The 27531-nt window shown below is 40.4% G+C and overlaps 1 protein-coding gene across 6 annotated transcripts in view; it reads left to right on the top strand.

The window, feature by feature from the left end:
- Positions 1-852: 852 nt before the first annotated feature.
- The window catches only part of LOC126298847 (nuclear factor 1 X-type), a 1745828-nt gene continuing 1719149 nt past the window's right edge, over positions 853-27531 (top strand). For 2 of the 6 annotated variants that reach the window (XM_049990347.1, XM_049990344.1), the window contains exon 1: positions 857-1492. The gene's annotated coding sequence lies outside the window, so the exon portion shown is untranslated. Of the gene's footprint in view, positions 1493-27531 lie in introns of all 6 variants that reach the window. The other 4 variants (XM_049990356.1, XM_049990352.1, XM_049990351.1 and 1 more) reach the window with 3 other exon arrangements.

The raw sequence follows: 27531 nt of genomic DNA, 5'->3' as shown, positions 1-27531 counted from the left end.
AATAGCTAACGTAACGTTGAAGTACAGTACGTTTATAAATAGCAAGCTTTAGCACTAACGCATGTGATGTTTCCATTAAAAAAAGCTTTTCCATTTAATGTAAAGCTTAAGATTCGTTGGGCTTTCTAAACATAATCGCGTTCAGACAGTCCAGCCACATTTCATTACTTTCAATGCGAATTAGCTGTATTGCATAACAAGGACGTACCCAGGATCTGAACTGGGGGGGGGGGGGGGGGGGGGGGCAGGTCATACTAGTCTCAGGAAGCAAGGACTTGAGACAATATACAGCACTTCTTATTAAATAAAACAGTAAACTAGTGAAAAACTGCGAACATCGTCTAGGGGCGGGGGGTCGCAGCTGCCCCCCCCCCCCCCCCCCCCCCCTCGCCCTAGGTACGCCCATGTTGCATACCGGTAATAACGTAACACTTTTTTTGCTAGGGTTAGCGAGGTAATACCTTTATATTGTCAATCAGAATAATGAATGTCTTAGATTTTATAACAGATTTGCATAAAATGAAACATTCGATCAGTTATAACGACGTATCACGTATGTTGACATTAAAACAGGTTTTACGTATTAAACAAACGAATGTCAGGCACGATTCAGTCACATGATACTGTAACATTGTTGACAAAAATTCTCTAACGTATTACAGCAGGGGGCCTACTGTACTTTATTCACTAATACCGTACTGTTCTCGGTGTTTACGTTAATTTTACCACAGATTTGTGAGTATTTGTTTTCAGTGAGGTTGCAATTTTATTGATTGTGAATACTTTTTGCCTGTACATAACTTCAATGAGTAAATCATTTACGATTGCTCACAGAGAAATTTGTTGGAATGTTAGGCTAGTAACGAGAATTCCCTGTCGCTCTTCATCTAATTTGCTCAGGAATATCAATGCTCACTACTGTAAATTTGCCCACTTTTTCATAAAAGACGATTGAGAGCACCTCACCGTCTCTACTATTATCAACATTTCCTATTATGGATGACTACAGAGCGCTTGGTAGAATGGGATTGGTCCATTGCGTGGTTGATTGATGTTACCATAAATACACTACGCGGGTTGGAAGTGCACTGTGGAGCAACGCAGCTGTTTAAGAGTGTGTAATAAAACGAAAGTCATGAATTAAGAACATTGTTAATAAATTGCTCGACAGTTTACAGTCACTTGGCGTAACCGAAAAGTTAGGCACATGTACGACGAATTTTATATATCAAGATACTGATTTGACTACGTAGTCAGTGGTCCTCTCCACAACAAACATTGCAGCAGCGAGTTAAACTACTGCTGCGCCACACTACTGCCTGCGAGAATTTTTAGAAGAATTGTCGTTGTAGTGAAAGACGAAGGACGTTCGTGACACGACTGAAGAGTGGGGATACAGTTTTAAAAAAAGTGTTTCGTACTCGTGAAGAAGCCTGTTCTCAGCTATGATGGGAATGAAGTAGTCGATAGATTATGGCATAAAATGATCATGGTGAGTGGAAAAAAATCATTATTTTGACTAACGTATTTACACTTTTACAGTTCCACTTTTTCTATCGCTGGTGCAATTACTGACATTTGAAATTTAATGGCCCCGTTAGAGCATGGTATGGCAACCGGCACATGGACGTTTTCGTGAGCATCTCATTCATGTTAGCAACACAGGAAAACACTTGTTCAGTTTATGCGTTTGGTTATAACGTAGTGAGTTTTGAAAGTAGGTTAATGTAGGTTATTCGCTTCCATCGTGTGACAAAACTCACCCCTGTGACACTGTGAACACACGTGGCTTTAATGACGCTGTGGAGTAACGAGATGCTGTAATATATTTTAAATTTCATTTCCAAACGTCACTGAAAATTTCATGTGTTATACTAAGCTCACAGGTTAGGGTAGTAAACGCGCACTCGAAACAACAAATAAATATTGGTCTGAGAAGTTTCGTGCCTAAGAGATTATCTGTAGAGAAGGACTAAAGTTTTTCCTTAATCCAGTACGTACATTTAAAAAAAGAAAAACCGTCGTTTAAATGCTTTTGGTTGCATAACTCTGGTTCCATCACAGTATGTGTTAGGGCGTTAAATGCTTCCTGTATTGAACGTTATGAAATAAAAATTTATAACTATAGCACAAAATAGCAATCAGCTGATCACATTCGAAGGCAAATCTATAGTACTGAAGTGCCTCCCGCTTGTGCCACTAGATGTCTCTGTAGAAAAAAGATGACTGTAGAAATTCGCATGCCTTTGACGCATAAGTAACAAATACCAAACGATAGCAAATTTGAATGTTGGTATTTTTCTGCAAATAGCATGCAATGTCTTGGGAACAGTACATAGGTAGCTTTAAGTGCGTATGGTGTAAGTAAGTTTCTAGGATCATTCTTACATTTAATTATAAACAGTGTCACGTACATTTATATTAAAAGTAGCGCTTATACGGAAGGCTAGGCAAGCTTCTACTATTTCCTATTTGGTACATAAAACGAAAAAGTTTGCTGCAGATGCTGTTTCCCTGTGCATGCAATCAGGCTAGCTTTTACAATAATTCTGCTTCAAAATATAGTTTCTTAAAAATTACTGGAAATGAATAGTTCTTCAGAATGACACAATTCATGAATGAAAATATCGCTTAGCTAAATTTATCATAGCGAGGGAGAACGTGGGACGCAGAGGGCAAGAACTTTACGGCACACAACCTTGGTACGGGGGGAAGATTGTTTTATGTAAATATGTGAGAGATTAATGCAAGTGGGGCAAATCCGACCAATAAAATGTATTACAAGCTAAAAAATAAACAAAAGAAACAGCTGCATGAGTGTTATGGGGAGACGCACTGACATAGGTTATTGTCTACAGGTACTGTAGACTTACTGCTTGCTATAAGCTCTTAGCTAAACTATTGTAGCAAAAAAGTAAACAATAATAAATTGCATTGCAAAAACTGATGCTTCAAAAGACAGTTTTGCACACAATGTGTGAACTTCCCAAGTAAACAAAAACAGCTGTTCAGTAGTACACAGAAGCCAAGAAAAGTGCTGGCACTGTGTAGTTGCATATGACTGACCAGGTTGCTGTATTTTGCCGAGTTGCTGTTATTTGAATAAATGGAAATGCATGAGACTGCAAGTGCCAATGAAATGACACATTCATTTTGCATTTTTACAGATTTTGTAAAATCCTAGCTAAAGTTTCTTTCCTGTAACCATATGGGAATACATAAGAACAATGTATACAAATATATAGTAAGAGAAGAATTGTCAATACTGACATGTTGTTGAAACTATGAATTTGTTATTAGTAAAACAGCAGCCTGTATTTCTTAAAACTTTTCTTGTGCAAGAGACATTGCCAGCAATTCAGAGTCGCTGTGAATAATTTATTCAGTTTCTCTGTGGCAGTCATATGCAGCATAAAATTTTACTATATACAGTTTTCTTGTTTAACATACAGTTAAAGTTAGTTTTCCAGAAAGAGAATTGAAGGGGAAGGTCTTTATCATAAAAACTTTTAAGTTTTTTGTGGTAGTTATATTTCATACTGGGATAAAGTTGTAAGTTGATTTACTGTGATTGTTATTCAAGATAGATATGTAATACAAGAGCTAATATTATGTAGGATATCCATCTAGAATTAGATGCTAATGAACTTTTGTAATTTTCCTCAGTCATTGCAGGCAGTTGCTCATTCAAAGGCCATGGATGCTTCCTTTCAAATTCCAGGACTAACCCTCCCCAGGCGCTAATGTCCAAGCTGTCTGCGCATCGTTAAATATTACAGCTATCACCACCTGATAATAAACTTCATTTGCATTGCTGCATTCATACTAACGAATTTGACTCACCAGTGGGATGATTGCTCAGAAGATTGTGTGTTCTGGGTCCAACAGTTATCTTCAAGTGAACAGTGCACATATGTTCCAGCTTTACTAGGCAGTGACAGTTGTTCATCTCGTTGAATATTCCATAAATTTAATTTTCTCACAGAGATCAGGCTGCATCCATTTGAAATATGAAATAACTTAAAATAATTTTGGGCCTTTTGCAATTGTTATAGTGTTTAAATTAGTCAAAAATATGTTTCAACTGTAGTTATTTGCTGTGGATTCTGAAATCCAGTATAAGGCAGCAAAAAGTGTCATTAAAGCTTGCAAGAGGTGCTTTTGCTTAAGTTTTTTTAAATAAAGTTTTGACAAGTTTCAGTAGACTGAACAGGAAAAAGCTATCACATTTTTATGTGGTTAAAAGAATTCAAACTACCATTTTAACTTTGTTTTTCAAAATATTCTTGACCTTACTGTTAAAAATAAAAATTATATTTTCTTATATTCATCTGTATAACATGATGCTTCTCTTTGTCTGAGAGTGCAGTTAATTTGTTAATAATTGAGTTTTTAATACTGTTATCTAACTGTGGACTGTAACAAATTTCACCATTTTGAGGAACAGCTTTTTCTGTTATGTACTTGTGTGTTTAAAAGTGGTGTGTATTCTAATACAATGTTGTTGAAAAAGTTTGTGCCTGCCCTGTGTTGTAGATGAAAAGATATTTAACTTATCCAGAGTAAATTGTATCATAACCTAATCTGGCACATTGGCCTACAGTTCCTAAAGTTTTCATATGAATGAATGAATAAATAAATCCTTTTGAAGTGTCAGTTTTTATTCAGCTTTGACATCCTTACTAATAGAGCAGTGCAGTTGTAATGTTACTAGATGTGATGTAATCCTGCTAAGTATGTGGCAACAGATTTTAAAACACATTTTTATGTTGCTAAAGTTTCAAGTTATGTGTTCTTGTGTACAGAACACAGTTTTCTGGAGAAGCAATGCACCTGTGATGCATGCACACAGTTGTAGGGTTTCTCTCATCAATAACACACACACACACACACACACACACACACACACACACACACACACACACACACACACACACACTTTTTACAGGTAGATCACAGCTGGCAAATGTTGAGTGCACCATATATGCTGTTATACTTTAAGTGGGCTGTTTCCTATTGGCACAAGTTGGTTTTTATTGAACAGTACACAACAAAATATGTATGGCTACAGCCTTTCCTTTCTCATTCCTGTTTCTCTGGTTAAGGACAGTAAAGCATTGAATGTTGTAATGAGGCATGCAGTGGTATCACTAGTATCTACTGAAATACAAAACTGTATTGCTCATACTGATTTATCTATAGAAAGAAAGCCTCTTAGTAAATCAGTGAAAGTTGGAATGAGGCATATAATTATATCTTTAGAAATAAAATAAAAAAATTGTACACACTACTGAAAACACAATAAATCGATGGCAGAAATAAGTAGAAAATGGACCAACACTAGCAAGTTGTTATGGGCTCAGAATCCTATAGAAATGATCATGATTACACTGGAGTCCTACAGCACTGTGGCACATTACATCAACACTGGACTGCTAGATGCATTTACAGCTTGATTGATAAAATGTTTCATATGCTTGTTGAATGTTGTTTGAAATGTAAATGTGAAACATTTTTGTGCAAAAATAAAAACCCACTTCTAACTCACTTGAGAACTGTGGTTGCTTAAATGAGGGGTTTGATCATAATAATGTTATGCTCATTAATAATGGTTTGCTTCTGGAAAGGGACTAACATAAAATTTTGGGATATATGCCTGAGGTGGATTTGGGAATCAGTGAAGCAAGTGGCTGTTGTTATCTAACATTGTGCTGACTTGCCTAATGGAGCAACTACTTTTTGTCTAATTGGAGGTAAATCTTCAACACAAGATTGAGAACTGCTTGCTTTGACTGATATTTTATTCTTGTTGAGTTTGTTGATGTTAAATGGCCATAGGTGACTAGCAGTTTTGTATTTCAGATGATTCCACTATGAATTGAAGTATCAGAATTACTATACAATTTATTTTGAAATGAGCTACTTGAGACCTGAAAGGAAATAGCCATAAAAACATGAGTAGTCAGTAGCAAAAAAAAAAACTTTTAATGCTGTTTGTGCTATCTTTTGCTTAAAATTAGAAATAAGCATGTTAGTGCATAGTTGTATTTATGCTGTCCCTGCAGGATGATAGCTTGCAGGTCAGCAGACAGAAACATGACATTCTATTTCATAGCCTTCAGTACCTAGCTTTTGAGTTATATAATACTGTGAAATATTTTATTAACATATCCTCATTTATATGTGGAGGAAGATATCCCCTTGCTTACCTGCTCTTGTGGAAATTGACAAAATGACATTTTGAAATTGGCCTGTTGTCTATGCTTCCATACATGCTTAAAGATAGACATTGAGAGCTGTTTGCATTTTTGTATTTACTGAAGTAGTCTCTTGTAGTTTGCCTGAGATATACTTTATCTACATTTATATAGCTGCATTTCAACTTGTATAGCTAACAAGATCACAATTACAATGTTTGTTACAGTGTTAAGTTTTCACTGAAATATGAATAGTTTGAAAGTAATGTTTCAAGTCTATTAAAGATGTTCAACTACTACTATAAATTCCATGTATTAGGAGCAGAGATGTTAGATTTATCATCCATGAGCAAATAGTTTATTTTAATAAAGAGGATTGGCAGTAGTTAACTTACAGGTAAAGGTTTTAAGTGCTATGATACCCACAAGTTAGACAAAAACAGCAATAATCTGTGAAACATGTAGTATACATGCTGATTACTGGTACTGCAGAACATTAAATTTGTGGAAAAATTGCATTTATTGATTGCAATCATTATTGTAATTATAGACACACAGTGTTATTTGTATCATTTACTACAAATCTTTTTTGTTGGTGCCATAATGGGCTTGCTGTGAAACTAAAATTGCACTGTTACATGTATGGTAATTATGTGAAGTTGAGGGGCTACATGCCACATTCTCTAAAAAATAAATAAAAATTGATAAAACATGTAAGTTTGCCCCCTCTGCTGTTTGTATTTATATTACTTTCTGTTTCACTACTGCACTCTATGCTAATAATGTAATGATACAATGCCATGTACTTCCTTTATTTGGAAATAACAAGCATGATGAGATTAACAGTGATAACAGTTAACTAGTATTTTTTAATTTTTCTTCAGACATAATTTTATTATTGAACAGCAAACATTAATCACTCAGTAATGAATATGCACATGAAATATGATTTTCTTCTCAAGAATTTTAAACCTCTTTAGTCAGCAGTGAGGTGTAACCAATAGTTTAATGGCACACCTGGATGATCATAGCTTTTAATGAAACATTCATTTTTAACTAAAAACAAATCCATCTGTATAGAAGTACTGAGTACCTGGTGGGTTGTATTTGTTTTCATATATTCTTTGATAATGTGCAGTTTTTTCTAATCATAAAAACAAATGTTGAAGGAAAAAAAAAGAAACAATGTCATTTCACTCAATACATCCAACTAAGGCAGTTACTTCGACAATGGTATATGACTTCAGTAAGATAGTTGTTCCCCCTTAATAGTTCATTTTCATATGGAGTGCAGACCAAGAAAGCAGCCTTATTTTTAATTGATAACAGGCTAATCAGTTGTACAGACTGAGAGTAGTTGGTATACCACATATTATTTTAAATAATTATGAGAGGGGACAAGACTGTGCACATGCTAATTGTAATTGCAGTAAGGAGCAAATTAAATTCATGTAAAACTGTGCAGAATACTAGTAGATGAGCTATCTGCAGTAGTTACCATAAAAAAGATGGGGAAGTTTGCTAAGAGAAAATATTTAGTTTAAAGCCCCCCCACCCTCCCCTTCCCCCTGTTAAAAGTTCTGTAGAACAGTGTTTACAGGTTGAGCCATCAGCCCCTTTTATATAAAATGCATTATCAGACCAGCATACTTTATATTTTAAGCCTGTGTGTTTCCTTTGTTTCATAATACTAAAGATAAAGCTTTCATGCTGTGTTGGTTGCTGGCAGAAAATTTCTGGTTCTAGAATCTCTCAATCAGCTTCAAATGAATTCTGCAGTAGAATATACTAAACTGTATGGCATAAACTGTTTTAGTAGTCTGAATGTGATGCTGGTGCAGATGGATCTGTAAACGAGGTAAAGAAGGTAAAACTGTCCTCAACCTGAAGGTTTATTTCAAAAACAGTGTTTTGGTAGTCATGATACTATAGGGAGTGGTATACTGTACTGTTGCCTTTCTCCAACCTTTCGAACTTACTGAACAAGCCAGTTACATGTAGATGTACACTTTAACATGTGTTTTGAACCATGGAGCATCTTCGGATTTTTCCAAATTGATGAACTATTGCCGGAGATGGCACAATTGATAAAAAAAAAAAAAAAAACTGAGGACTTTCGGATTTTATCCACCAACCCTTAACTAGTTGATATTATATTTGTTATGTCTTCATTGGTTAGGGTCATACTTCTCCACTTTCACCACCAGACATTTATTACGGAAAAAAAATTTTCTGGACTAAAGCAAATGAGGTACTCTGGGTCCACTTTGGAACTACCATTTTCAGGAGGATCCTTAATCTTATGATGGGTAATCCTACTCGGAGAGAGTTTTTATCTTGCAGTAAATTCGGTGAAGTGATTTCTGCTTAGTGAGTTTCCGAGCATAGGGTTTACGAACCATTACTTCCTCCACAGTTAGTAAGTTAAAAATATGCAAGAGAGAAACTCGTGCTCAAACAAAGATTTTTCTAACTACTTAAATTGTATGTTATAGAATGCATATCGAAGGATAACGGTAGATGGTTTAGTTCTCAGAGTGGTAACACAAAATTGTTAATATTCTCTTTTAAAAAGTAAAGCAATAATACAGTTCCTCTCTCTCTCTCTCTCTCTCTCTCTCTCTCTCTCTCTCTCTCTATCTATCTCTCTCTCTCTCTCTCTCTCTCTCTCTCTCTCTCTCCCCCTCTCTCTCCATCTCCCTCCCCCCCCCCCCCGCCCCCTCCAACACACCTGAAAACTTTATTTAGTGAAAATGGCACAGAGCATCAGTTGTATGTGTTTGACCTAGCTGCTGTGGTTTAAGAATTAGTTGTTTGTGGTTAGCAGACTAGAACCAAAACTGCTTAATCAACTTAGTGTAAGAATCATATTTTAATTTCATTTTATTCATTCAGGTGTCAACTCACTGTGAAGTAGGATTTGTCATCAGAATACAATGAAAATCAATAACATAACTATAAAGTTACATAAAATACAAACAAATGTTTGTATGTGGATAATCGCCTCCACAGCCGAGGTTGCTAGACTGAAGTAAGCTGTTCCAAATCCAAGTAGTACATGAAATTTTCACTTCCAGTATTTGACCTGCAAGGGGAGGAGAGGAGGTGACCCAGAGTTTTCACTCACCAGCCTTTGTGCCAATGTCCTGGATTAAATTCCAAACCTCTGTGTGGTGTCTCACAAAGTGAGGACATGTAATTTTGTTGGTGGTGATCTATCCATTGGATGGGAATGTTAAGCTCGGCAGTCTCTTGAGTGCTTTTCAAGATGAATGGGCTACATGCCAGCACAAAGTTTGACCCTCTTCCTTCCCTTCATCCGTGACAACTCAGATCCAACACTGCAGTGTATGGCACTCATCACTGTCATCCACAGGCCACAGCCACACACATGACACATCATAACAAGTGAGGTAGGCAACAGCAAACCACCTCCATTAGGACATTGCCATGAACTGCAATGCAGAATTATCACATCTGCTCTCCCTATGCTCATTATCTGAGTACTGGACTATTTATTATTTTATGAAAATAGAACTGTTGGTTGTCTGTGTCCTTGTTGAAGGGAACATCCCAGAATTTGCCCAAAATGATTTAGGAAGAGCACTGAAAACTTAAATCATTGTTGCTGGACTGGATGAATAACATGGCTTGGATCTAAGGGGTCAGTCTCTCAACAACTGTAATGCCTCATTTGGTGGGGTTGTATTGTGCAGTGTTACACTTTGTCTTCTGAATGATGGACATGAAGAGGAAGGAAAGGTGTAGTCTGAAAGTAACAAGGAAATTTTGTCTGTAAAACTAGTAACTACTTTTCTCTCCATCAGATTTTCTCTAAGTGAATGGTACCTAACAAAAGTTGCAGGCAGTTAATTAAATCGGTACCCCAGATTGTTAATAGTGAGTGAAACTTAAGAAACTGTTAGTTCAAAATGGGCTGAAAAAGTACCATTAACAATGTGTGTAAAAGTAGAGTTAACAAATTTGAATAGCTTCATAGTGAACTTCACCTGCTGGTGCATTGAGCAAATTCTCACTATGAACTGAGAGTTTTGAGTTACATGGAACTACCAGTGCAGGAGAAAAGGATGGTGTGGCATTGCTGTTGGAGGAACCAATTGTACATTTTGCTTGTCTCTGTTACAAAAAAAGGGGAGGGAGATAGAATTAGTAGAAAGTGTGAGTTGGATTTGTTGTCAGTGAGTATTGCCAAACTGTTTTGTCCAAATTGGCCCATAGTGTTTGATACTGATTACACATGTGTAAGTGCCTGATTCGTGCAATATTAATTTGTTCTCTCCCCTCCCCCCCCCCCCCCCCCCTCCTCCCTTTTTCTGAAAGTATGCTGTCTGTTCATAGAACAGTTAGGTCGGGTTGAGGGAATTTTATGTTGGAGAAAGGTAAGTACAGCAGCTGCTAACCCTTAAATATGTAAGATATGAAACAGTACCAGAGAAAACTATCAAACATCAGCAGTTTTGACGTACTGCGTCCCTCCCACTTTCACAACAGCATCCAATGTGAACAAATTGTTCATTCAATGTGGTGACAAGTTGATGTACGAGCTAAGGTACCAACCCATCGTATATGCGTGTATTAATTGTGAAAATAAAATTTTAAGTGATATTTTTAGTTGATCTTAATGTTTGTTTCTGAACTTGCCCATTCAGATAACGTTTTCTGTCATGAAGACATTGTGTTACACTAAAATAAAATTTCCTCTTTCATTTTCATAGATGTGATGGTTCTGGCGCTTTCCATCAAAGTAGAACCAAAGAAGTAATGTTAATTTAATACTTGTTGAATACTAACGGAAGTTAACTGGTTAAATTTACTGCTTTGGAAGCAGATTATTTTATTTAGCGCTCTTAGCTATGGAAAAAGGTTTTTTCCCTGAGCTTGAAGGCATTGTAATTCCCGGTTTCCAGGCGAACTAAAAAGAAAAACTGTTCAATATTAAATGTTAATCAATTACTCCATTACACTGTTCCACGAAATGGAAATTATTCTTCGGTAATACGGTTTGTTTGTTTGTTTATTTATTTATTTATTTATTTATTTATTTATTTATTTATTTATTTATTTTTAAAGAAGATGAATCTGTGGCTAAAGAGTTCACTTGCTTTTCAAAGGATGAAATCAATGGACAGATCTTGTCACTTGCATTTGTCTTTCGTTGTGCTTGCTTCAAGTTGCAAGGATCTAGTCTCGATTCTTCGGTTAACAATGTAGCATACTACCATACGGTGCCCTTTGAAAACCTTGCAGCTTGGTTATTAGTTATGCCTTGCGGAATGACAACACGAGCAGTGGAGTGCATCGAAACCACGATCGACGACTGTACTGGGCGATTCTCGTATATAATGTTAAAGTAGGCAGTTAGACATGGAAGTCAGAAGTGGGAGCTTCGGCTGGTCAAGCGATTAGAATAAATAGCATTCTGTGATTTTCATTTCTGACCAAGCCCTGCATATACCATAAATTTGGACGTACCTGTAATCGGTGATGACGAGTAGGTGCGGTCCCCTTGGTAACAGTATGAGTGTGTGTATTGTACATACATAAGAACTAATCAAAACAAGTTAAAGGGGGACTAACCAGTCATACTACCCTACTGCTATCATGAAGTCCATGATGTCGATGTCGTTTGTATCGTGCTGAGTTTTTCTGTGCTTCCGGAGCATTTAGTGAAACGCAGAGATTTGTAATGATTCCACTTCAGAAGGTTGTCATAGTAGCGGGCTTGCTGAGAAACGTGTGGAATTAACTTCTAATAATTAAACTCTAGTGATTTGGTTGAACTCGTATAAAGGTGATCTTTAGTAAATTGCGTTCGACGTTGAGATTTTCTTTTTAGTATTTCTACTTCCAAAACGTGAAAAATATTTTATACACGGAAGTAACTTGGAGAGTAACTTAGAAGTGTATGAATAGCACATCCTATTTGTGTTTTTACGTCTTTGATTATGATCGTACGTGTTATCCTTTGAGCTGAAGATAGGTAAAGAAACAATTAACACAGATCTCAGCTGACAGTCAGCGCAGATAATGTTGCCACAAATTAGGGCAAAGTCTGGGTCACACGCATGGAAGTTATTTTAATAGTAGACTCTTTCTGCTACAATCTACTGTACGCAAAGAGTGTTTCTGATCGCGAAGCTGACGAATATGAGGTAAAGGTGAGAGTAAAGAAAGATAGAAAAATTGTGTATATGACGAAAAACTTGAGCAAATGCGTCGAAAGGAAATTTACAAAATGGAAAGATTGAAGAAACCGGTACGGAAAAAAATGTTCAAGAGTTTTGAACTTGGCCTCTGAGAAGGTGTCAACTGGTGAAGACTTTTTTCGTGGGATCAGTTACAGCGAATGACCTGGTCAAGAAAGAGGGTCTTTTCATCTCTATCCAATTTATCAGGTAAGTGAGGTCAAGGTTTTAGTGAGCTCCTGATGCAAAATCAGCTGGGTCATCTCGTTGAACCGTCTTGTTGAACCACAGATACCAACGAGAATGAAGGGGGACATGCTCCGATACCAGTAACTGGAATGGATGCATTTTTCCCCTAATAAAAGGTAGGAATGCCACGGTCCTATTAAATTAGTCACTGGCACGTTTGGTATGTTGCTTCTACCGCTCTGACTCGATGTGAATCCTGCGTTATGACCGTTAGACATTAGTCTATCTGTGATGATCTTGAAGGTCACCATCTTTCATGAATCGTCAGTGGAAAGGGTTATATCTATAACACTACAAATGTGTTGTATGACATAAAGTATGATTTATGAATGAGTGGGTGGCGATGTATGAACCTTGCGTGGAGAGTTGGTGATCAAAATACGGATTCTGTAGAACTGTACAGTGCTCGTCACACAGCATATTCTGCTGGAGTGCTTGTTGGAGGCTTCCCGACCAAATATTTACCACCTTTCATTCGAGGTAATGGTTACTGATGTTGTTGAGAGTTCGAAAGCAGAGCCTTGGCCGCTGTGCGATCTCTCATCATTTCTACTATCAGTATGCAGGGCCTGCTGGCAGTGTGACAAATGCTTTCCGTGGAAAGAAAATAGCATTGAATGAATACAGATACGTGTACATATACGCGAAACTATCTTACAAGTCATATAGTAGCCTGCACAACAGCACAGCTCACTTTAACCCACGTCACAATTTGATTTACTGGTATCTGGTTTGCTAGCACCATCTTCAATCGTCATAGCTCAACTGTTGATAGTTATAGGTGCAATGTGGTCCTTAGTCAAGGGCTTGTCATCGAAATGACCGCGCTTCGTGCAATCATTGAAAGTCTTGGCTCCATCGTATGAAACGTCTAATTGAATGGCTGGTATGTAGATTATTAGCTTCACAATCCTTCATCTCTCTGGCTGTGTAGCCTTTGTGTTTGCTTTTGTATACACAAGCGCAGTATGTGCATATTTGTAGTCAAATACTTAATTTTATTCGTACTTAACAGGTCTCTTCCATAACTTGTAAACGCGGATGTTATAAACCTTCTACACGGCTACAGACTTCGTCGATATAAAAACACGATTACGATTGCGTCAACAGTAGGAAGTGATTGTCTTTTATTTCAGGCGAATGATTGCCGGCGCTGTATGATTTAGTTTTAATGTACTATAAAAGTAACTCCTCCTGGTGCCTGACATACACTACTGGCCATTAAAATTGCTGCACCAAGAAGAAATGCAGATAATAAACGGACAACTATATTATACTAGAACTGACAAGTGATTACATTTTCACGCAATTTGGGTGCATAGATCCTGAGAAATCAGTACCCAGAACAACCACGTCTGGCCGCTATAACGGCCATGATATGCCTGGGCATTGAGTCACACAGAGCTCGGATGGCATGTAAAGGTACACCTGCCTTTGCAGCTTCAACACGATGCCACAGTTCATCAAGAGTAGTGACTGGCGTATTGTGACGAGCCAGTTGCTCGGCCACCATTATCAGACGTTTTCAATTGGTGAGAGATCTGTAGAATGTGCTGGCCAGGGCAGGAGTCGAACATTTTCTGTATCCAGAAAAGCCCGTACAGGACTTGCAACATACGGTCGTGCATTATCCTGCTTGCATGTAGGGTTTCGCAGGGATTGAATGAAGGGTAGAGCCACGGGTCGTAATACATCTGAAATGTAGCGTACACTGTTCAAAGTGCCGTCAGTGCGAACAAGAGGTTGCCGAGAAATGTAACCAATGGCACCCCATACCATCACGCCGGGTGATACGCCAGTATGGCGATGACAAATACACGCTTCCAATGTGCGTTCACCACGATGTCGCGAAACACGGCTTCGACCATCATGATGCTGTAAACAGAACCTGGATTCATCCGAAACAATCACGTTTTGCCATTCGTACACCCAGGTTCGTCGATGAGTACACCATCGTAGGCGCTCCTGTCTGTGATGCGGCGTCAAGGGTATCCGTAGCCATGGTCTCCGAGCTGATAGTCCATGCTGCTGCAAACGTCGTCGAACTGTTCGTGCAGATGGTTGTTGTCTTGCAAACGTCCCTATCGAAACGTGGCTGCACGATCCGTTACAGCCATGCGCCTAAGATGCCTGTCACCTCGACTGCTAGGGATACGAGGCCGTTGTGATCAGCACGGCGTTCCGTATTACCCTCCTGAACCCACCGATTCCATATTGTGCTAACAGTCATTGGATCTCGACCAACGCGAGCAGCAATGTCGTGATACGATAAACCGCAATCGTGATAGGCTACCATCCGACCTTTAACAAAATCGGAAACGTGATGATACGCATTTCTCCTCCTTACACGAGGCATCACAACAACGTTTCACCAGGCAACGCCGGTCAACTGCTGTTTGTGTATGAGAAATCGGTTGGAAACCTTCTTCATGTCAGCACGTTGTAGGTGTCGCCACCGGCGCCAACCTTGTGTGTATGCTCTGAAAAGCTGATCATTTGCATATCATAGCATCTTCTTCCTGTCGGTTAAATTTCGTGTCTGTAGCACGCCATCTTCGTGGTGTAGCAATTTTAATGGCCAGTAGTGTACTTTCACTTGGCCTGTCCCCTAATAAATGACAGTATTTCAGGGTGAAGTACTGTGATGCTGTTCCACACTGCTGCCAGAATATTTAAACAGAAGTTAAAGACACACATTGCTTAAACGACGTCATTTTTCGCTTTTGACCGTAACTGTTTTTAGCCTCAGGTTGACTGACTTCACCCTTCATGTAAATAACACAAATCTACGTAACATTTTTTTTTTTTTTTTTTTACAATGTCGTTCAGTGTGTTACCGTCAAGGGTGACACCGTCTTTGTGCCGCAATATGACATCGAATCTTATGCTCGACACTGACTTACAAGCCGAAACTGTAATAGCACACTAAAAGGAGTTACAACCAAAAGTGTAAAATGACGCCATTTAAAGAATTAATGCAGGCTATGGACCTGCATTACAAAAAGTTAAGATTGTTAAGTTACGACCGCTTACAGGGCGCTGATAACCTTGTTGTTGTGCGCACTAAAACACTAATCATCATCATCAACGACCGCTTACCTAATACCGTTTACTTCCTCCCTTCGCCTCCCACAAAGAAGCGACCACAACTGAAGGTGGTGTTCTGAAATGTCAGTTATAGTATTGGTAACCACTCTGTCTGCAGTATGGCGTTTAATGTCACTGTAGAAGTGAGAGATGAGTAGGTTGACGAAACGTGCCGAGTAACCGAATACGCCATTCCAAGGAGTTTCACAAATGCACAATATTTTTGGGAAATGGTGTGTATGAAGGATAGGAAGAGCAGATGGGCACGCAAGTCTTTCATAGTCTTCTTAATATTCTTTGTCGGAGGGTTATAGTGTACGAGGAAATGGAGGTACCCATAACAGCCCATTCATCATAATTGATGTTATTTGCGATTTGAAACTTCAGTTTCATGGCATATATCGCCACTACAGTCCTCTATCGCTTACACTGGGCGCTCTGGCGTCATTTAGCTGTTGCCAAACACACAGTTCATCTGTCCTCTGAAGGACACACAAATGATTTAGTCTCCCCACTCACCCACATATCTACTGGCTAGACTTCCTTACCCTCGAACTTTTTCTTCTAGTGGAGGAGATTAGTGTTTAAAGTCCCATTGATAACGAGGTCATTAGAAACATAAGGAGTAATGAAGAGAGGGGTGGGGAGGGGGGGGGGGGGAGAGGGTCAGAGAGGAAACCGTGAATGAGGAAAAGGAGGAATTGAATTATGGAACTGGAATAGAATCAGAAATGGAGGAAGAGGAAGTAGCACCGTCAGGCTTAGAGGAAGTGCAGAACGCAATTGAAAACTTCAAGGATAATAAAGCAGCAGGAGAAGACGGCATAAAGGCGGAGTTGTTAAAATTTGGGGGAAAGAAGATGGAGACAGCTATTAATGAATTAATAAAGGAAATATGGATTACAGAAGAAATTCCCAAGGATGGGAATCTGCCCATTTTATAAGACAGGTGACAAGGCAGAGTGCAGCAGTTACTCGGGTTTCGACACAACATATAAGGTGTTTAGCAAGATTTTAGCCTCTCGGCTAGAATATCGGGTGGTAACGATGCTGGGGGATTAACAGACTGGATGCAGGGACATATATCCGCAGTGGTCGTGATACTTCTATTGGGCCAAACGCTAGAGAAATTTTACGAATATGACAAGCAACAGCATCAGTTGTACTTTGATTTTAAGCAAGCATACCACGGCCTAGGCAGGAATAAGATTTTCCAATGTATGAAGGATTTTAGAATCCTAATAAAATTAGCGACTTTGACCGAAATGACAATGATAGCAACAGTTTGCAAGGTCAGAATAGAGCAAGAGTTGTCGCGAGAGAGCCATGTAGAGAGAGGATGCAGCAGGGATAATAAAGCAGCAGGAGAAGACGGCATAAAGGCGGAGTTGTTAAAATTTGGGGGAAAGAAGATGGAGACAGCTATTAATGAATTAATAAAGGAAATATGGATTACAGAAGAAATTCCCAAGGATGGGAATCTGCCCATTTTATAAGACAGGTGACAAGGCAGAGTGCAGCAGTTACTCGGGTTTCGACACAACATATAAGGTGTTTAGCAAGATTTTAGCCTCTCGGCTAGAATATCGGGTGGTAACGATGCTGGGGGATTAACAGACTGGATGCAGGGACATATATCCGCAGTGGTCGTGATACTTCTATTGGGCCAAACGCTAGAGAAATTTTACGAATATGACAAGCAACAGCATCAGTTGTACTTTGATTTTAAGCAAGCATACCACGGCCTAGGCAGGAATAAGATTTTCCAATGTATGAAGGATTTTAGAATCCTAATAAAATTAGCGACTTTGACCGAAATGACAATGATAGCAACAGTTTGCAAGGTCAGAATAGAGCAAGAGTTGTCGCGAGAGAGCCATGTAGAGAGAGGATGCAGCAGGGACGTGTGATCTCTGCGCTACTCTCTAATTTAGAAGTGGAGCAGTTAATTCGGCAAATGTCAACAAATACAGGGGGAACAGTATTTAACTGACAGATCCAGGTGGTGGAATACGCTGACGATGTTGCATTAATTGCAAGGAATGGCAGAGATTCGAAGGACAATTATGCTGCCTTGGAAGGAGCAGCGGTGAAACAAAGGCTGTATGTTCATGTGAGACCCTAGTGAGAATAGAGGAGAGACTTCAATGAAAATATATAGGAAAGAGTACCGAAAGGTGGAAAAGCTTCGATAATAACAGAAGATGAAGAGGACAACAGGTAATTCAAGAAAGAACAGCAAGTGGAAACCGATGTTGTTGTTCCTTTCAGAATGAATTCAAGCCAGAAATGTTTACAGGAATACAAAAATCCAAATGTATTTAACTAAATTAAGACCTAGAGCAATGTTTGCATCGGAAAGCTGGGTGATGACTACAAAGGAAGAAAGCTAGTTCTTGAGATGGGAAATGAAGATTTTGGCAAAGAAATTTGGGGCAGTGGGAGAGAAAGGAAGTTAGAGAATAAGGACAAACACTTTTTGGGCATATGAATATTGTAGGGAAAATCGAGCAAGAAATAATAAGATGAGCTGGTCATGTACAGAGAATGCCAGAATCACGAAGTGTTAACAAAGTTTCCAGAATAAAAAAGCTGTGAGGACGGGTCAAGATGTGGGACACAGTTTTAATCTGCCAGGAAATTTTGTTAAGAAAATGTTTATAGGAAATCCTGAGGGGAGGAAGAGAAGGGGAAGACCAGCAAAATGATTTGCACGAATACCTCAAAGAAATGGGAGCAAGGAATTGGAACGTAATGGACAGAGAAGAATGGAGGCTGATGACAAAGGAGGCCAACGCTCTTCAGGGACAAGTAAGTAAGTAAATACCCAACAAAAGGGTCTTTACAAATCTCTTCTTTGTGTGGAAGTTCATGCACATGTTCATCAAAAGGTTCTTCTTATTTTGGAAGGCGCTCTTGGCCAAAGCTATTCCTTTATTTATTTCCCTGAGACATCACATTGCTACCGAGATGACGAAATTCGATTGCTTCCTCGACTTGCTCACTATGCGAAATCCGATTGCTTTCTCGAGTTGCTCACTGCCGATTCTCATGTCAGTCGTACACCCACCTCCTTTCTTGTCTATAACGATGACTTTAACCTTCTTGGTATTTATTTTTATTTTTGTTATCCCTTGATTTAAGACCCTATACATTTTGGGTTTTTTTTGTCTGAACCTGTCACTATTGCATTGTCATCGGCAGATCTGATGTAAACCTAATAAAACTCAACTCCGTCCGAACAGGCCTTGGAAGGACCATCGGTACCGACGGTCGCCGTGTCATCCTCAGCCCACAGGCGTCACTGGATTCGGTTATGGAGGGTCATGTGGTCAGTACACCGCTCTCCCGGCCGTATGTCAGTTTACGAGCCCGGTGCCGCTACTTATCAATCAAGTAGCTCCTCAGTGTGCCTCACAAGGGCTGAGTGCATCCCGCTTCCCAACAGCGCTCGGCAGACAGGATGGTCAACCATCCAAGTGCTAGCCGATGTAAATCTAATGCCTACCATTAATTTTGATTCCACTTGGTTTTTCTTGCACTGTTGTTACTGCCTCCTCGATGAACCTATTTAAAGTAAGTAAGGTGACAGAGGCATTGTAGTCTCACTCCTCTTCAGATTTTTGCTTCTTTCTTGGTACCATTAATATCCAGTTTGTATATACTAAAAATTAATCACCTGTCCCCCCCCCCTTCCCCCCCCCCCCCCCCCCCCCCCAGTGAGGTCTTACCTTGCGGTTCAAATTTCCGTCTGGCCATCCAGTTAAGATTTTCTGTGATTTGCCTATATCGCTTAAGACGAATAATGGGTTTGTTCCTCTGAAAGAATACGGCCGATTTCCTTATCCATTCCGAGCTTATGCTATATCTGTAATTAAATCTTCGTTGATGGGAAGTTAAACTCAAGTATTCTTTCCTTCCTTCCCGAAAATCATCTTCTGCTTGAGTGCCATGTTGGAAAACACACGACATGTGCTAAGAGAATCACCATCACCCCCCGAGTAACATGAATGAAGCAGACTTACTTCTTATTTTTAGAGTTAAGTCTGTTTCGTTTATACACTCCTGGAAATTGAAATAAGAACACCGTGAATTCATTGTCCCAGGAAGGGGAAACTTTATTGACACATTCCTGGGGTCAGATACATCACATGATCACACTGACAGAACCACAGGCACATAGACACAGGCAACAGAGCATGCACAATGTCGGCACTAGTACAGTGTATATCCACCTTTCGCAGCAATGCAGGCTGCTATTCTCCCATGGAGACGATCGTAGAGATGCTGGATGTAGTCCTGTGGAACGGCTTGTCATGCCATTTCCACCTGGCGCCTAAGTTGGACCAGCGTTCGTGCTGGACGTGCAGATCGCGTGAGACGACGCTTCATCCAGTCCCAAACATGCTCAATGGGGGACAGATCCGGAGATATTGCTGGCCAGGGTAGTTGACTTACACATTCTACAGCACGTTGGGTGGCACGGGATACATGCGGACGTGCATTGTCCTGTTGGAACAGCAAGTTCCCTTGCCGGTCTAGGAATGGTAGAACGATGGGTTCGATGACGGTTTGGATGTACCGTGCACTATTCAGTGTCCCCTCGACGATCACCAGAGGTGTACGGCCAGTGTAGGAGATCGCTCCCCACACCATGATGCCGGGTGTTGGCCCTGTGTGCCTCGGTCGTATGCAGTCCTGATTGTGGCGCTCACCTGCACGGCGCCAAACACGCATACGACCCTCATTGGCACCAAGGCAGAAGCGACTCTCATCGCTGAAGACGACACGTCTCAATTCGTCCCTCCATTCACGCCTGTCGCGACACCACTGGAGGCGGGCTGCACGATGTTGGGTCGTGAGTGGAAGACGGCCTAACGGTGTGCGGGACCGTAGCCCAGCTTCATGGAGACGGTTGCGAATGGTCCTCGCCGATACCCCAGCAGCAACAGTGTCCCTAATTTGCTGGGAAGTGGCGGTGCGGTCCCCTACGGCACTGCGTAGGATCCTACGGTGTTGGCGTGCATCCGTGCGTCGCTGCGGTCCGGTCCCAGGTCGACGGGCACGTGCACCTTCCGCCGACCACTGGCGACAACATCGATGTACTGTGGAGACCTCACGCCCCACGTGTTGAGCAATTCGGCGGTACGTCCACCTGGCCTCCCGCATGCCCACTATACGCCCTCGCTCAAAGTCCGTCAACTGCACATACGGTTCACGTGCACGCTGTCGCGGCATGCTACCAGTGTTAAAGACTGCGATGGAGCTCCGTATGCCACGGCAAACTGGCTGACACTGACGGCGGCGGTGCACAAATGCTGCGCAGCTAGCGCCATTCGACGGCCAACACCGCGGTTCCTGGTGTGTCCGCTGTGCCGTGCGTGTGATCATTGCTTGTACAGCACTCTCGCAGTGTCCGGAGCAAGTATGGTGGGTCTGACACACCGGTGTCAATGTGTTCTTTTTTCCATTTCCAGGAGTGTATATTGAGAGAGTGACAATGATCTTTGCAGATCAGAGTTCGTGGCATAATAAAGAGATCCACTTAGCAGTCCTCGGATGCTTTCCAACATTAGTTTAATAAAATGCATTTCAACTGTGGAGTGCCACCTATCGAAAATACAACTTTCCACATTTCTTTTATGCTCTCTGTCTTCCACATCTTCTTCTCGGGCTTCCCTTTACATATTGCAGTGGTGGTAAACAATCTCACTTCCTGTCAATAGCAAAATAACTACCTATACTCTTTGAATTGTGACGTGAATCACATCTAAGCCAGGAAAGTGGTCACGTTTTAGTCTTTGCCCGGCTCAGCTGGTTGTTGCCAGAGTAGGTAACTTAGGAAATGGCATGTGAAAGAATATGCCGTTGGGAGAAAGCTTGCATCCAATATCTGTGCTGCTCTTGTTCAGACTGCATATGCTTGTTTCGTTACCCTTTCTTGAAAATAGAGGCGCCTTGAGAGCGAGAAAGCATTAATATTTCCTGCGCCATCTAATAATGCTGCCTTGCTCCAGTACTGACTTTCAGTCACGAAGCTTTTTTAATCGCTATGCGTCCGATAAACAAACCAACCGCGTTGTTGGTGACAGGTGACTACAATAATTCAGATAAATTAAAGAAAAGTCACAAAGGAAAGGATAACTCAGAAATTTATGTGCCGGTTGTTATTAAAGCTGGCCCGTGTAGGGCACACGAAACTTTATAAATAGAAAATAGAAACACAGTGTCAAAGGATGAATATTCGACCTAAGAATATGTTTGGAATGTAACCATGTTATATAAGTCTGGTGTGACACAAATAATGTCCACATGTAGCGTGATTACTCCAGCAGTAATACACCGCATGCAGCGCTGTGTTATGACTTTAATGAGCACCATAGAAAATGAATACCACTCTTTCAAAACTGCTCTTGGCTGACAAAAATAATCGGAGGTGAGTTACGCCAACTGAAAGCAACCTAAACTTTCTCCGTAGGAGTCACTGCAGGAAATTGTAATGGCCAAATTGTGCACTGAGTTGTTTCCTGTTGAATATATTCATCGCGGGACTTTGAAGATAACTTGTTGAAATGACGAGAGTGCACATTCCATAACGAGTCCGTTTTGTATTACACCATATCACATATGTCTCACGAAACAACTCTGGTTGTAACATTTGAGACATACGAATTTATGCAAGGCCCTAAATCTATTTCCAGAAGGAGCCTTAGTTCATCCTGGGTTGTAAGTCAAAGGTAAACAATCGATAGTCATAAGGGGTCTTCCGTCAGTCGATGTTCAGGTCCCTATTATTTCATATTACAGACTACTTACCGAGTCTTTCTGCGCAGTTCTGCTACGCATTATCCTTGGATGGGATATGAGTGGATTGGTCGAGCATTGTCTAGTTGGAGTTTATGATCTGCAGTCCAGTCTCAATGCTGACGGGCATATGGAAAATGGTTCATTCCCTGTGACTGGTCGGGAGTGGAACGACAGTTGCTTGTCACCTTGTATACTTACTAATTTCAAGAACCGTATCGGATTCACGTACAAGTACGCGATACCACCTCCCTGATGGCTATCACGTTCCTCTCAGAACATAACACCAAATATTTCTCATCGGTGCGTATCATAGCCTTTGGCTCTAAGGATCTCGAAGCTGTCATTATACACTTTTATCAGAATGTATGACTTGACCACATGTGTCAGAGTTTTATCTGCTCCATCTGACCAAGCTAGCTGTTTCAATTGTCTCATAACTCTCTTGGCCCAACTTACTCCGAAACTTAATTATTTGCTATTTAAATATGATGCAAGTGAGTTGTATCACTACTGGCTTGAATGTGACCGACTTGCGAGGTCTACTCGCAGCAGCAGGGCTTTTTGTATTTTGAGAATGAAAATATGGTCCAGGTAGGTTGTATTATTATTATTTTTTATTATCTACGCTATTGGCCAGTTTCGACTTTTGGTCATTTCCAAGCTCATATCTTAAGCTTCCAACTTCATTTTACATTATAAATTTCGCTGGTACATGTGGACAGGAACACATCTTACTTTCTCTCTCTCTCTCTCTCTCTCTCTCTCTCTCTCGCTCGCTCGCTCGCTGTGTGTGTGTGTGTGTGTGTGTCACAAAACAATATACTGTTGTTCAGTTCCATGTGCAATAGTATATTGTTTTTGGGCCACATTCGCACAGAAGCAGGATGTGTTTCTGTCCACATGTACCAGCGATATATTATACTGTATAATGAAGCTGGAAGCTTAAGATACGTTTTTGAAAATGACCAAAGGTCGAAATTGGCCAATCGCATAGATAATAAAAAAAATAATACAGTCTACCTGCACCATGTTTTCATTCTCAAAACACGTTGAGGCTGTGGACCCCCAAAAAGTTAAAATTTTAGAATTATATGTATTTGTTGCGATTTTCCCTAAGTTACTGGAACTAGTGCATTAAAATCTCTGAGCATAGGCACATAGACGGCAAGGAAATAATAATCGGAGATAACCTACCTCAAGACAGGCACTGCCTTATGCGAAGGGCTAATTTCAAAACGTATTTTCACAGATAATTCCAAGAATATCTTACTTATGATCCAATTACTTCTCCCTTCCTTTGTGATATATCACAAAATGGCCACCGCAGTAGGACATGAGAAGTTATGGCACATGCAGCAATGAGATGACAGACATTTTGCTGCTCAGCATTCATCAGTGGTCTAGTATAGGGCACAGTACTGGTAATAGGCTCTCTAGACGATATCTCATACTATTTCCTGTTAAATATAGGTGTGTAATTTAGGGAGTAATCGGATGAAGCATGGAGAACACTGCGTTTTAGTTATTTCTAATTGTTGTATCCCACATCAAATGCAGGAGCTATTTGTCAAATGAACATGGTGTAAATTGAAGAATGCAAGGTTGGATTTAAGAGAAAGCCTGATGGCCACAACATTGCCTGGATAAATAAAAATAAATGTGTGATATTGGTGATTGAAGATGAATTGAGGTTTGAAGGGAAAAAGGTTCGCATATGGGGCGAGCTGTAAGTTCTATATTGCGACACACCCTTTTCCCATAGAGATGAAAGGGAAATAGTCACTAGTCTCTCTATAAATGGAGAAACATAGAAACAACTTTAGATTTAGACAAAAATCTCTAGGGTGCGGAAAGAGGCAATTGATCCTAAATAACGGAAAATGCGAGGTCGTCCACAGGAGTACTAAAAGGAATCTGTTAAATTTCGGTTACACTACAAATCAGACAAATCTAAAGGCTGTCAATTCAACTAAGTACGTTGTGATAACAGTTAAGAACAACTTAAACTGGAACGATCACATAGATGATGATGTGGGGAAGGTGGAACAAAGATGCATTTCATTGGCAGTACACTTGTAGATGCAACAAATCCACTGCGCTTGTCCGTGCTCTGCGGTTTGAGATCCTTATCCTAGGATTGACGGAGGACATCGAAAAGAATCAAAGAAGGACAGTTCGTTATGTAATATCGCGAAACAGCAGAGAGAGTGTCAACGGAAATGATACGAGTGTTGAGATGGCAATCATTAAAAATAACGCGCTTTTTGTTGCATCGAGATCCTTTCGCGAAATTTCAATCCCCAACGTTCTCTTCCAAATGCGAAAATATTTTGTTAATTCTCGCCTACATAGAGATAACTGATTATCGAGCTGGGAAGGGAAGATTTACGTGTTCGTTTTTCCCGCGCGCTGTTCGAGAGTGGAACGGTAGAGAAATGCTGTGAAAATGGTTCAATGAACACTCTGCCAGTCAATAAAGTGTGAATTGCAGAGTATTCATGTAAAAGTAGATGTAGACGAATTCTTATATAAAGGCATGTGGCTGAGCGCTTGACAGGGACTGAAGAATTCTTTGTAGGCAGGTGGGTACCGGACCAGTTGTCTGCCCCTCACCCAACCTCCGTAGTAGTGACGGTTACATAATTACGCACAGCGAGTAATAAGACGAGAGCGGCTAAGGGCAACCGTCCAACTTCCTGGCAGCTAAACACCGCAACTATGGGCTACTTTTAACTTTCCGTCACCGGCTTTAAGCATTCCTCGAATAGCAGTGTTTATTTCTCCTTCAGTCTTCTGTTATCCTGCTTTGCCCAGTGGTAGCGTTCGCTGTTTCCAGTCAGTGGTCCCGGATTCGATTTCCGGCGGTTGCACCAATTTATATCGTTGCCCTAAGGCAACAGAAAGTTTCCTCTAGCGGGGTCTTGCCAGCTGGGCTTACATTAGTCAGTTCAGTGAAGGTCTGCACAAAAATGGAGAAAAATTGTGTCTTCAGACAGTTTACTAAATTTTGAAAGCGGTAGCTTTTACAGAGGTCTTGAAAAGATCTCCAATTTACCGAAATATTCTACAGAATTCTGTGAATTCTATGCCATTAATAATGAAGAGATAGGAATTATTCTGTCTTTTGCACCAGAGCAGTAAGACACCGATTAACGCAATAGGACGTTCAATGACGATCACAGAAGTTAGGGTGTACAGCAGCAAAGATAAAGATACCGTTTGTGACCACAAAAAATTGTGTTCAGCAAGTGTGCAGTCTCTAAACAGAGAAAAATATTGAGGCTGTCACAGCTAAGAACTACCAGTTTCCCTGTGTATCTCCTTGACTTTACACGGAGAATTACTCGGTTAGACTAGAACTGGTGAGGGAAGCGGCCGCGGTGTTATTTATCTACCCCAGTATTTGTGTGGGAAGACGGTGCAGATATCAAGAAGAGACACATTAATAGTTACAATCGTTGTTGGTGTCCTGCGATTTCCACAAAATATTTCAGCCAAATGCCAGGGCGTTTCAAGCAGGCAGGGAACACGAGGGCTACAGGTACAGATGGACCAAATCTATAACATATAAAGTATGCCAGTATTAAACGGAAAAAAATTATTTGTACGGTTGTTGAATTATATTTGGTGCCTGGGAAAAAACCAGAGGAACGGAAGGTAGCAAAAATTACAAATAATACAACAAACAATACAAAAAAGAATGCTCAAACTACACGGGTATATCCATTTTAAACGCCGACTGTGAAGTCTATTCATCAGTTATCAAAAGGAAACTCCAGGCAACATTAGAAACATTTTTACGAGAGTAGCAATGCTGATTTCGTAACGACAAGTCCTGTCTAGATGCAACGTTTCTTTTAGAACAACTGACAGACAGGAGAAGAGAATTCGACAATCTACTATTTTTGCTGTTCCTAGACTATGAGAATTCCTACGATGAGATAGGTAGGATGAAACTGTGGGAAATACTGACTTTAGTATATCCTTAAATTTGTTGAATGCCATTAACCATAATCAGTAACTCAAACTAGTACAAAGGAAGAGCTATTTAGTGTAAGCCAATGACTAAAACAGGGGTATGGGACGGAAATCGGTAGTTTGATGTACATCTATAGACAGACAAACAAATGATTACTACTTCAGAAAGAAATGGATAGTATATTCAAGAAAAAGAGCTTCACAAAGCGAGCAAGCTAATAATAATGTGTTGGTCCACCTCCGGTCCTTGTGGAAGCAGTTATTCGGCTTGGCATTACCAGAATGAAATTTCCACCCTGCAGCGACGCGTGTGATAATATGAAACTTCCTGGCAGATTAAAACTGTGTGTCGGACCGAGACGCGAACTGGGGACCTTTGCCTTCCGCGGGTAAGTGCTCTACCAACCTACTTTTTCTGATCTCATTTTGTTCGTTGATGTTAGTTGCATTTGTCCGGGGCAGATCTTCAGCGGATAGGCACTTGGTGCAGGGAGTGGCAACTGACCCTTAACATAGACAAATGCAATGTATTGTGAATACATAGAAAGAAATGGTTCAAATGGCTCTGAGCACTATGGGACTTACCTTCTGAGATCATCAGTCCCCTAGAACTTAGAACTACTTAAACCTAACTAACATAAGGACATCACACACATCCATGCTCGAGGCAGGATTCGAACATGTGACCGTAGCGGTCGCGCGGTTCCAGACTGCAGCGCCTAGAACCGCTCGGCCACTTCGACCGGCACATAGAAAGAAGGATCCTTTATTGTATGATTATATGATAGCGAAACAAACACTGGTAGCAGTTACGTCTGTAAAATATTTGGGAGTGTGCGCGCAGAACGATTTGAAGTGGAATGATCATATAAAATTAATTGTTGGTAAGGCGGGTACCAGGTTGAGATTCATTGGGAGAGTCCTTAGGAAATGTAGTCCATCAACAAAGGAGGTGCCTTACAAAACACTCGTTCGACCTATACTTGAGTATTGCTCATCAGTGTGGG

Source organism: Schistocerca gregaria, chromosome X (genome assembly GCF_023897955.1).
Source record: "Schistocerca gregaria isolate iqSchGreg1 chromosome X, iqSchGreg1.2, whole genome shotgun sequence".
Classification (NCBI taxonomy): domain Eukaryota; kingdom Metazoa; phylum Arthropoda; class Insecta; order Orthoptera; family Acrididae; genus Schistocerca; species Schistocerca gregaria.
Note: the sequence above shows the minus strand (reverse complement) of the source record. Positions and strands in the feature narration are given on the sequence as shown.